The sequence below is a fragment of the Achroia grisella genome, unplaced genomic scaffold (assembly GCF_030625045.1).
Source record: "Achroia grisella isolate CSIRO2021 unplaced genomic scaffold, CSIRO_AGI_Agris_v1 utg5290, whole genome shotgun sequence".
Classification (NCBI taxonomy): domain Eukaryota; kingdom Metazoa; phylum Arthropoda; class Insecta; order Lepidoptera; family Pyralidae; genus Achroia; species Achroia grisella.
The window spans coordinates 139,629-151,370 of NW_026712918.1; the positions used below are offsets into that span (position 1 = coordinate 139,629).

General features: G+C 32.6%; 1 long non-coding RNA gene across 1 annotated transcript; it reads left to right on the forward strand.

Moving 5' to 3' along the window:
- The first annotated feature begins 2,184 nt into the window (after positions 1–2,184).
- LOC131847400 (uncharacterized) lies at positions 2,185–8,365 on the forward strand. The gene is made up of 3 exons (XR_009357714.1): positions 2,185–2,269; positions 2,682–2,753; positions 8,188–8,365. It is a non-coding gene; the product is annotated as an uncharacterized LOC131847400 (long non-coding RNA).
- Positions 8,366–11,742: the final 3,377 nt, after the last annotated feature.

Genomic DNA, 11,742 nt, shown 5'->3' on the forward strand with positions numbered 1-11,742 from the left:
TAATAATCCTTACTCATATTTTTTTAAGGATGATAATGGAATGGTGCACTTGCCTGCGTTAACGGTTTACGCTGGCCAGGCACCAGTGGAGGACGATAAGATGAGGTCAGGTCAGGTAGCATCGTAACAAATTCACCAAGAAGTAATCAGGATGGTTTCCAGGGGAACCGCTTGGAAGTCAATCTGACATGGTACATTGCTAGCAATAAGATTATCAATGTACATTACTAAACAATCCCCTTTCTCCACTCTTTACTCATATTATAAATGCGAAAGCAACTCTGTCTATATTTCTGTCGCGCTTTCAGCTCAAAACTACTGAATTGATTTAAATGAAATTTGGTACACTGACAGTCTAAAGAGCATCACACAAGTTTCAAGTTTCTTGCTCATTCTTCTTGTTATGAATCTGCATTCCGAATGAGTGGTAAAATAAAAAATATGACTATTCAAAAGTGCTTCTATTGAGTTTATTTGAATAAAGATTATTTCTATTTCTATTTGTATTTAGGACATAGGCTATTTATGGATGAGAAAAAATGGCTGTAAGGTGTTGAAAGGGGAGAAGAAAGGGGTTCTATGAAAGTGTCATTTTTAAATCCAGAAGCCTTAAACTTATTTATTAGGCCGTTGATTAAATATAAATAGATATGATATTCAAAGTTTGTGAAAATAAAATAGGGGATAAACAAACAGACAGACAGACAGAGTTACTTTCGCATATATAATATTAGTAAGATACCTCGTATACCTTTTTGTAACAACACATTTCCAAAGTAAAAAAAAATTCTCAATTGTCAAAAATCATATTGACAATATTTAACTAGTAATAACCAGTTGATCAAATAATAAAAGTGAAAACCGATTATAAAAACACACTTTCCCGTCACTAACCCCATCTCAAAATACGAGGAAGTGCAACCGCCAATAGAAAGCGTCTAACAACGGAACGCACTCGAATTCGAATATTCGAATTTCGAACGTTGAAAAAATACTCAAAGCCACCCATCAATTAGAGTAACTCAATACGGTGTCACATTAAAATGACGAGTCGCACTAATGGATTTCCAAATTTGAATTTCAAATATTCGAATGGATCGGAAGCATTGGGCGGGAATTCTGTGTGTATTGGATGAACTCGATTTATTGGTGATATTAGGGCTTGTTTACATAGTCATCCAGTAGAAATAGAAATAGAAATAGAAATAATCTTTAGTCAAATAATAAATTTATTTCTGAACTTACCAGCGCAAACATCGGGTTAAAAATTCTCTGTATTGGACGAACTCGATTAGAAATGGAAATAGAAATAATATATATTCGAATAAGTATTTTTGAATAGTCACATTTTATTTCATTCGGAATGTAGACTCATCACAAGAAGAACGAGCATACACTTTTGAATTGTCACTTTTTTTTTTATTCTACCACACATTCGGAATGCAGGGTAATCATAAGAAGAACGAGCAAGAACTTCCGTTTAAATATTGTTGTAAGTGTTTAAACATCAACAAGGATTAGGCATGCGATAATCAACACGGAAACCGCTACGCACTCAATCTTTGTGCAATTAGATAATATTATCATGTAAGTTAATAAAATCATTAAGTTGGAATTTATCAATAAAAACATTATTATTTATAAACTCTTCAATTTAATAATAAGCTTTTTTACAAAGAAAGTGTTTTATAGAATATATAAGATATTTGAATCTTTTTTCTGGCAGATTTCCATAAAACGAATTACTAACTTCCGTCAAACGATACTTAAGTAAAACCAGTTTATTATTATTGCATATGCGTCCATTAGTAATTTAATAAACTGTCTTGTATTCTAAAGGTCGTGGATACAAATCTGATCTATTAAAAACACATTGTGGGTTGTTGTTAAATGTTCATTACTGCTCTAAGTCTTAGTTCAAAATCCTTCGGTAAAAGTGTTGTTCCCGTGAGCAGTGATGGCAAACTGCGGCGCGTCATTTTTTGCCGCGCTCGCTTGCCATTAATTGCTATTTGTACGTAATTGTTAGATTACATGTTAATTAACCGACTCTTATTAATCAGTTGATTAAACAGTTTGAGTTTTAATTATATGTTCCAATAGCTTTTGCCCGCGGCTTCGCTCGCCTTAATTTATCCCCTTAGGGGTGGAATTAATCAAAATCCTTTCTTAGCGGATGCCTACGTCATAACATCTACCTGCATGCCAAATTTCAGTCCGATCCGTCCAGTGGTTTGGGCTGTGCGTTGATAGATCACTATGTCAGTCAGTCAGTCACCTTTGAGTTATATATATTTAGATGTATAATTTGTAACCTAATGTGTTACTCTGATGTATAAGCTCATTAAACTCTAAAAAACTCGTAAAGTTTCATTAAAATCCAGTGGTGTTTGTGTGAAAGAGTAAGAAACATCCATCCATCCAGACCAATCGCAATCCCATTATTTGTTAAAAAAAATCCATAGAAAATTTCCTTACAAATATTAGTAAGATAATTATTTATATTTTAATATACAAGTCTCAACAACTGACTTCTCTTGTTCTATTAACAAAGATGTCTCGGAAAAACAAACATTTCCTTAGCGAATCGAAAACACCAAACCGATTACGAGATAAAAAAAAATACAATACAAATCACTGTATCGCCTGGTAATGATCTTGATGTGTCGGAATGATTGCAGAAGGAGACAGCACGACGCAGGAGAACGGTGTAGAGAGAGACAAAAGATGTGTGATTTCTCACCGGAAACGGGGTAATATATGGTGCATTGTTAGTAACGAGATCGGTTTGTGTGTATGTCCGTGGGCGGCAGTGTGCACTCGCCCTTATTCGGAGTTACTTACTGATTTTCGCTTTTAAAAAATTACTATGGAACTTTTTAGTTATACCTCTACATTAAAACAATAAAAAAAATATATCAACAAATTATTTGAATGGAATTACTTAATTTGTTCTCTATTTATACCTGCCAATAAGGAAATTAACACTATAGATGTGTGTTAAAACAATTACTTACTGATTTAAAAAAAAAGTAGGTATGGCGTCTTAAAATTATTCCTCGCCATCAAAACAATTTAAAAAAAAAATGTCAATGACTTACTCATTTTAAAAAATACAACTAGTGGGTACGTTTTAAAATTATTCCTCTACATTAAAATAATTCAAAAAAAGAATGTTCACGACTTATTTGATCGGAATTAATTAATTTGCTCTCCATTTATACCAATAAGCAAATTAACACTGTACCTGTATAAAAACAATTTGAAAAAAGAATGTCATTGACTTACTGATTTTAAAAATAAATAACCATGCGTTTTGAATTATTCCTCTGCATTAAATCAATTTAAAAAAAGAATGTTCACGTCTTATGATGGAATTGATTAATTTGCTCTCCATTTATATCAATAGGCAAATAACATTCTGTGTATTACAATAATTTAAAAAAGGAATGTCAAAGAATTACTAATTTAAAAAAAATACAACTATTACAATTTAGAATTATTCTACTACATTAAATCAATTTAAAAATAGAATGCTCACGACTTATTTGAATGGAATTAACTAATTTGCTCTCTATTTATACCAATAAACAAAATAACACTATGTGTATTAAAACAATTGAAGAACAGAATGTCATCAGATTTACTAATAAAAAAAAACTAAGGCTTTTTAAATTATATTATTCTTCTACATTAGAACAATTTGAAAAAAGAATGTCAATTATTTATTTGAATATAATTACTTTATTGGCCCTCCATTTATTCCAATAAGTAAATTAACACTATGTTTTCAAAGTAGGCACTACTATAATGAGAAAATGAATCTACGGAACTACCTATAGTATTGACATATATATTGTTATATATTATTAGCTGTGCTCGCGGGTTCACTCGCGTCATATTATGTACCTCTGTGTTATTCTGATTTATACACTACATTATTATAAACTTTAATTAAAGTCCATTCGATATCCTATTTTGGGAAGTAAACATCTAGTCAGTTCCCTACTAAACAGCTCGCTAATTATTACATAATCAAAACTCAAGCTTCAAAATCATAGAATAAAAAGTGACATTTTAAATACAGAGTATACAATTATATTTAGCGCTCTTTTTCTATTCAGCCAGTAACATTGTAAAAATGTTTAGCATATGTCTTAAATTGTATTCTTTATATCGAATAGGAGCTTTTAGCTAATTACACAAGTATATTATTAGAGAGACCATTTTTGATTGACACTATTAGTGGTATAAAAATAATTACAGCAAAAGAAACATCAACCTGCAATTCATAAGTAATGTAACTTTAAAAAAATACTCAACAACAATAATACCTTATAATTAAAGTTATATCCGTCTCCAATGAATACTATTCATAATTTTCCAATAAATCTGTAATACTTATTTATTTAATCAAATAAAATTGGTTATGGCACTCCAATAGCATTACTAAATGCGCGTGAAATGCGACCGTGAAATATCTAGTGACACTGGCAGAACAAACCTCCGTCTGCGCCTAACGAATATTAAAAAAAACTAAACAAACGCACAAAAGAGCAAAAGGATTCATATGCAAAACAGCGCCGTGGAATTTTGACATAACCATAAAAGATGGATCACATTCAAAAATGGAACGCTCGCCATTCAAATATTTAAACAATGCGTTCGATCCAAATACGTCGTTCGATTTTTGAATTTGGCTAATAGTGTTCTGTATTTTTTTAAATATTATTAATAACGCAAAGGAATCGCCTGTCAGTCGGCCTAACCCTTTACAATGGCGATAGTCATTAGGCTATTTGAATAACAAAAAAATTGTAACCAGAGGGGAGATAGTGGGTTCAGTCTTGCATAAGTAATTATAACAATTATTTTTTGATAGATAATAAATTATTTTTGACGGGGCGTCGTTGTGTTTAATGTTATAAGCATTCATAAATACAATCTCGGGATTAGCTTCGATTCATTTGTGCGCTACGAAGTTGCATATATATATCTAGATTAAAAAAAAACAGTTGAGTTTCTTGCCCGTTCTTCTATATTGAATCTGTAGGAAGTGGACGGTAAGAAAAATACACTGGATTAAAAAACTTTACTTTTTTAACAAACCCACTATTTTTTATAAGTAAAACTACTTGTTTTTGAAATGATTAACGACAACCCTGAAGTTAAGTTGTTTTACAGAAATAGTCATAGACAAGACAGAGGACAACTTTTCACAAACTCTATCTCGGTTAATATTGTCTATATATTAAAAAAAGATTGAAATCCGATAAGACTGATACAAACAACACTGATACAAACACATACACGTATGGATGTGCTACCCGCTATACCATAGAGGGCATCACAGATTACTCAATTAACATGTAAAATACTGTACTAACTTCAATAAAACTCAAATGTAATAACTGTATCGAATTTTCTATGTACACGAACGAAGCAGCATTACGAGCTTGTTAAATCTATATATTAATGCGTGAAGCAAAAACTTTGTGCCCCTTGTTACGAAAATTGCGCGGAGGAGTAATAATCGGTTTTTTTTTTCTTTTTCTTTTTCTTTTTTTTTATCTTTTTCTTTTTTTTCGGACTACTCTAATGCTGATCGCGCAGCTGGCCTTTACAGCTTCACCGGACGTTAGGGGGCGAGTGCAGATGGTACTCCAAACCCGCGGAAGGACTTATGGAGCGGCTGAAGGCCAACTCCTGCCTGACGGATACGACTTTAGTCTGAGAGCACCGCTAGGGGTTCGATCCTCGGCTCAGGCTCGTAATTTCGATCCCCGTTTGGATTGGACGGGGATCGATCGGAGGGGGGGATATTCGGACACTTATAGTTTATGAGAGAAGTGCATTATACTAATATTATTTTTTATTATGCTAAAAGAATATATTAAATCAATAAAAACAAAATTACTGTCCATTTGATACACGCACACATTGTCTTTTTTTATTACATTGAATGCCTTCGGACATGTGTACATGTATTATACATATAAATCTTTCTCTTAAATCACTCTATCTATTGCTAAAAACTGCATTGAAATCTGTAAAATAATAATCTCAGAACAATTCACACAGTGCCATCTAGAGTTAAGCTAGCTAAAGCTTGTGTTATGGGTACTAGATAACTGATATAAATACATAGATTGTTTTTCGTAAATACATACATAATATACATAGAATACACCCAGACAGATAGAAACAATCATACTCATGAAAACAAATGTTTCTGACGTTCGAGGAATCGAACCCGCGACCATCGGCAATAAGGTAGCATGCTAAGCCGCTAGACCACCGAGGCCGTCAAATAGAAATAAATGCATATCATTATTAAATGAAGTAACTTCGTGTTTTTTTTATCACTTACTCGTATTGGTTCCTTCAAATGACGTCCTTTATCATTCAAATCGTGATGTCATTATATTTAGATGATGTTTTTAGACCAGATACCCCAGGAGAGAATCAAGCAGCTTAAGGATTTATATAAGTGTCATTTTTAGAAGATATAAAAAAATTACAAAGATATATATGTATATATATATAGGTATAAACACATAAGTTGTAGCTGCAAAAATTTTGCCATATAATTTTAAGAACTAATATCGCTATTAATTAATAGGGGTTAGTGGTAGAAGGGTGAAAATTTAGGGTTGTATGTATTTTAAATGCCAAATAATAATTTTGTTTTTAATTTAAGGTTATACGTAATTTTTAATGCCAAATTAAAATATCATAAAAATATTGTTTTTTATTAATAAACTAAAAATATATTCAGATGTGAGTCATCCTTATCATTGAGGGGTATGAAAAATGAATAGTAGCCGATTCGCAGTCCTACTGAACATACATCTAAAATTGCGTAAAAATCGGTCAAGCCGAAGGGAGAATACAGTGACCACAATAAAGAAATAAAAATTAAAAAAAGTATAGTTTCAATTAATTGTAAGTTTGTCAACTAGCGATATTCGTCGTAAATACAATAGGTTGTAATAAACGCGAGTGCATCTGTTGAGACGGGTGAGGAGAGCGCCCGATGCATACATACATACATACATACAGAGCGCCCGCATCATCACATTTTAATTGTTACACACCATACGAGCTCTTGTAGAACTAAAAACTGTTAGAATTGAACATATAGTCACTTATAATGATAATAAAAGCAATCATAATCCTGGACAATTCACACAGCGCCATCTAGACCTAAGTTAAGCTAGCTAAAGCTTGTGTTATAGGTACTAGATAACGGATACATATACATAGATTTCTTTTGTAAAGACATAAATATTATACACAAAAAAACAGCCAGACCGATACAAACAATTATACTCATTAATACTAATGTTAGTTGTTTGTACTGTGGAATCGAATTCACGACCATCGGAAGTAAGGCGGTGCGTTAAAACGGCAAGACCACTATTACTGTTTTAAACCTCATAGCACACGAGGGGGGCACGGTTACTTGAAGGTTTTTTTTAATATAAATAAATAAATAATTCTATACACTGCATACTTTTTTTAAACTGCATATAAATTTAAAGAACTTTCTATGAAGCCATTTAAGTTAGTTAGCATTTAAGAAATGGTTTTAAAATATACAGTAATATTTTTAGCGCTGAATTCTAAAGGTCGACGTCAAACACGACTACCTGCCTATAATTCTGTGCTGTTGTAACTTTGTAAATTGTAACTGTGTGTTTAATTTATGTTGCACACAATTATAGGTAGATAATTATATATATAACATCTGGATGAATGGTGACTGACATAGTGATCTCTAGAAACTTTTTGCCACGCACAACTATATTGTGGAATCACCTTCCAGCAATGGTATTTCCGAACCGATAAGATATTGAAATCTTCAAGAAAAGAGCTTATTCCTTTTTAAAAGGCCGACAACGTACTTGCAATTCCCCTGGTGTTGCGGGTGCTCATGGGCGGCGGTAATCACTTACCATAAGGTGAGCCGCATGCTCGTTTGTCTCCTATGTTATAAAAAAAAATATATTTTTCTGTCATAAATTGTTATTATTACATATAATTTCATTTTATATTAATTATCTGACTCAGCTTTGGATATACATATTATTTTGACAATTTATTATTTGGTATAATTATGATATTCATTATTAATTATTAAATTTATTAAGTTAATATTAACTATACTTAAATTTTTTGTCTTAGATTGGTAACCAAGAGAACAAAAAAGAAATCGAGAGCGACAGAAAAAGAGTTGGGTGGATGATAGGCAGTGGCGGGACCTACATGGAGAAGAAAGGCGTTGGGCAGAGGAGCCTGGAGTCTTGGAGGAGGCCTATGTCTTGGAACAAGCTGATGATCTTCAGCACAGAGGCTATAAATAAAATAAATTTGCATGCAAAATTTAATTGAACAAATACATGATTCCCATATATTTATTTCTAAGAACAATGTAACCTATTCAAAGCAAATAAACGAATGAATTAAACTCAAATTCAAATTCAAAATATCTTTATTCATGTAGGTCTATTACAGACTCTTATGATATGTCAAATCTCCCGTCAGTTAGGAATGATATCGAGATGAATGACAAGTAACTCATCGTATTTTTTAATTATGGAACATGTTTATAATAATACACAGTCAAAAAGTTTTTTTTTCGGACTACGACGGATCGAAATTACGACAGCCTGAGCCGAGGTTCGAATCCGTAGCGCTGTCCAGAGACCAAATTCGAATCCGTCAGACCGGAGCTGGCCTTTACAGCTTCACCGGACCATAAGGGGCGGGTGCAGATGACACTACAAAACTAAAGAAGGACTTATGGAACGGCTGGAGACCAACTCCCGCCTGACGGATACGATTTTGGTCTCAAGACAGCGCTACGGATTCGAACCTCGGCTCAGGCTGTCGCAATTTCGATCCCCGTTTGAATTGGACGGGGATCGATCGGAGGGAGCAAGTAAAAGCTGTATTTGTTATTATCGGAAACAAATGTAGTTTTTATTTATTTATTTTTTAAGAAGGAACAATTTGATGAGATTCATAACTCTATGGCGCTAGTTCATTTCGGAAACATCACTTCTGCGTCGGTTTTTTTTTTCAAGAATATAATAATGTTGATTAATTAATTATGGCGATTGTGGACTGAAACAATGAGTCAGCCCATGACTGGCGACATGGGGGCCATACTCGTAATACTCGAAGTCAGGGCAGTGACATTGTATAGATTTGTATTTTATTAATGAATGCATTTATACTTATGTATGCTATGTCAAATTCTATTTCCGATACCCTCGCTGATGTAGTGGTAGCACAGCACTTTACGACTGACAGTCACGGGTTCGATTCCTGGCTTGGTACAAATATTTGTATTCATTGTTGTGGTTGTTTTTCATTGTATACATTTGTATTTTATGAATGAACGCATTTAACATCGTATCGTATCGTATGTCAAATCCTATTTCCGACACCCTCGGCGGTGTAGTGTAGCACAGCGCTTAAAAACTGATAGTCGCGGGTTCGAATCCTCGCACGGTGTGGTTGTTTGTATCGCTCTGGGTATTTACTATGTGTTTACAAAAAAATGTCTGCATATTTGTATTTACCGGCCTGTTTAATATTTAATTCTAGTGTTTCCTTAATTGATTCCCTGTGGTTGCCTTGTAAAGATTGCTTTCAGCAATAAGGCCGCCGTATTGTAACTATACTGTGTTCTATGTTGTTTAAGTATTTTCTTTACTGTATGTTATAAATAAAGTATATCTACCTATCTTCTCTTATATTACAATTTTAATCAGTTGTAATATTTATTTATACAATTTTAATTAAATTTTAATTTGCCTTACTTTAAAAAAAACAAACAAGCTTTGCAAACAAACATACAAACAATCAAATTATTCCTCTCTATATTAGTATAGATACTCAGTACATTAATCGTTTGAACTAGTCTACAACTACAGACAAACATTTCTTTCAAAGCTCGCCCTGTTTTGATACAACTATACAAAAATACAAATCTTACAGAAAGAAATATCGAGTCATTATACTAAAGTACAATATCGGTAATGCAAATTGTGGCGGGAGTCCTCGTAAATATCAACCGACAAACATATATATATTTTGAACTTTATACCCTTAGACATAAGGACTACGTAATATAGGAAATACTCCTATAGTTGTAGCAATATTCAACCCTTACGAAGCGATGTGCACTTCGATAATAAATCATAGATTAGAACAAAAACAGAGGCTCCGGCTTGACTATAGAAAAAAAATTGCCATTTAAAAGTTTATTAAAACATGTTTTAACAGAAATATAAACTAGGTTTGTTACCGGTGTATACACACCAGGTTTCATGTTGAGTGGAGCGTTTATTCTTAAAAACTCAACTGTTAAGATTAAATTATTTTCAGTAGCGTGTTAATTTCGATGAAATTTTGATTTCGATCAGTCACGCCGTTTCGGAGGAGTTTTGTTACAAAAAGTATAAATCTTCTCGAAGATCGTTAGTTACTTTTTTTCTTTATTTCGCTTTACGACCGATAGTCGCGGGTTCGATTCCTCGCACGGCACAAACATTTGTATTCATGAGTATGATTGTTTGTATCGGTCTGGGTGTCTTCTATGTATAATATGTCTGTATTTACAAAATATCTATGTATATGTATCAGTTTAGTCTAGTACCTATAACACAAGCTTTAGCTAGCTTAACTTGGGTCTAGGTGACGCTGTGTGAATTGTCCTGAGATAATATATTTTTTTTAGATTATTATTATTATAGTACATTTCATACGTGTTCATTAAAGTAGACCACTTAGGCAATAAAGGATTGAGGAGGGCTTGTTTTTGGAATTTAGAGTTGAATCTAATTAAAAAAAAAATACTATAATATTGTTACTTTTGTCAAATTCAGAATATAGGTCACTATGACGTGGTCTAGTGTTTTCAGTAGTCATGCTTACTAAAATGACCAGATTTGTGGCGGCGTGGTGGGTCATTGGGCTCCCTAAAATATGGTCGAATGCAGTGATTTCTGGTTCATCCGTCATACTCGTGAACGGGTGCTGCTTGCAGGGACTGATCTGCTCTAATCTAATGACTGATTTCCTCTTATTAATTGTTTAACCAGTTGTTGTATATTCAATATTCTTTCTATTTGATTATTTAATTGAATTAGTGCTAATTTGTAGTTTGTATTCACACACTTAAACTTAAAAATGTAAAGTAATAATAAAATTATTTAAAAGAGCAACACGCAAGTTTTTGATCGTTCTTCTTGTGATGAGACAGACTGTGAGCTTTTCGAATGAGCGGTAGATTAAAGAAAATGTGATGACTATTCAAAAGTGCTTCAATGTAAGTTTATTTGAATAAATTATTTTCTATTCTATTCTACATGTTTTCTATTACCAGGCAATTAATACGTTTTTTGTTAAAGAAGTAGAAGAGTTCGATCATCGGAAGAAAGGCGTCCTAAACCTATAACTCAAGAGACCGCCAAAATAATTCAATTTCAAATTTTGATTATAATAAAATCAACTAATGCTTTACTTAAAAAATAAAGAAAAAGCACAAATTACTTTAAATATATATATATATATATATATTATATTATTTAAATATAATACATATAATACGCTTAAAAGACGTTCCTAAAAATAAGGGGGTGAATGAATATTAAACCGAACAATTAGCAAAAGCCTAATATTATCAAAAGAGCGTCGTTCAAATTACCACTGTCCAGTTTGAACCGGTTA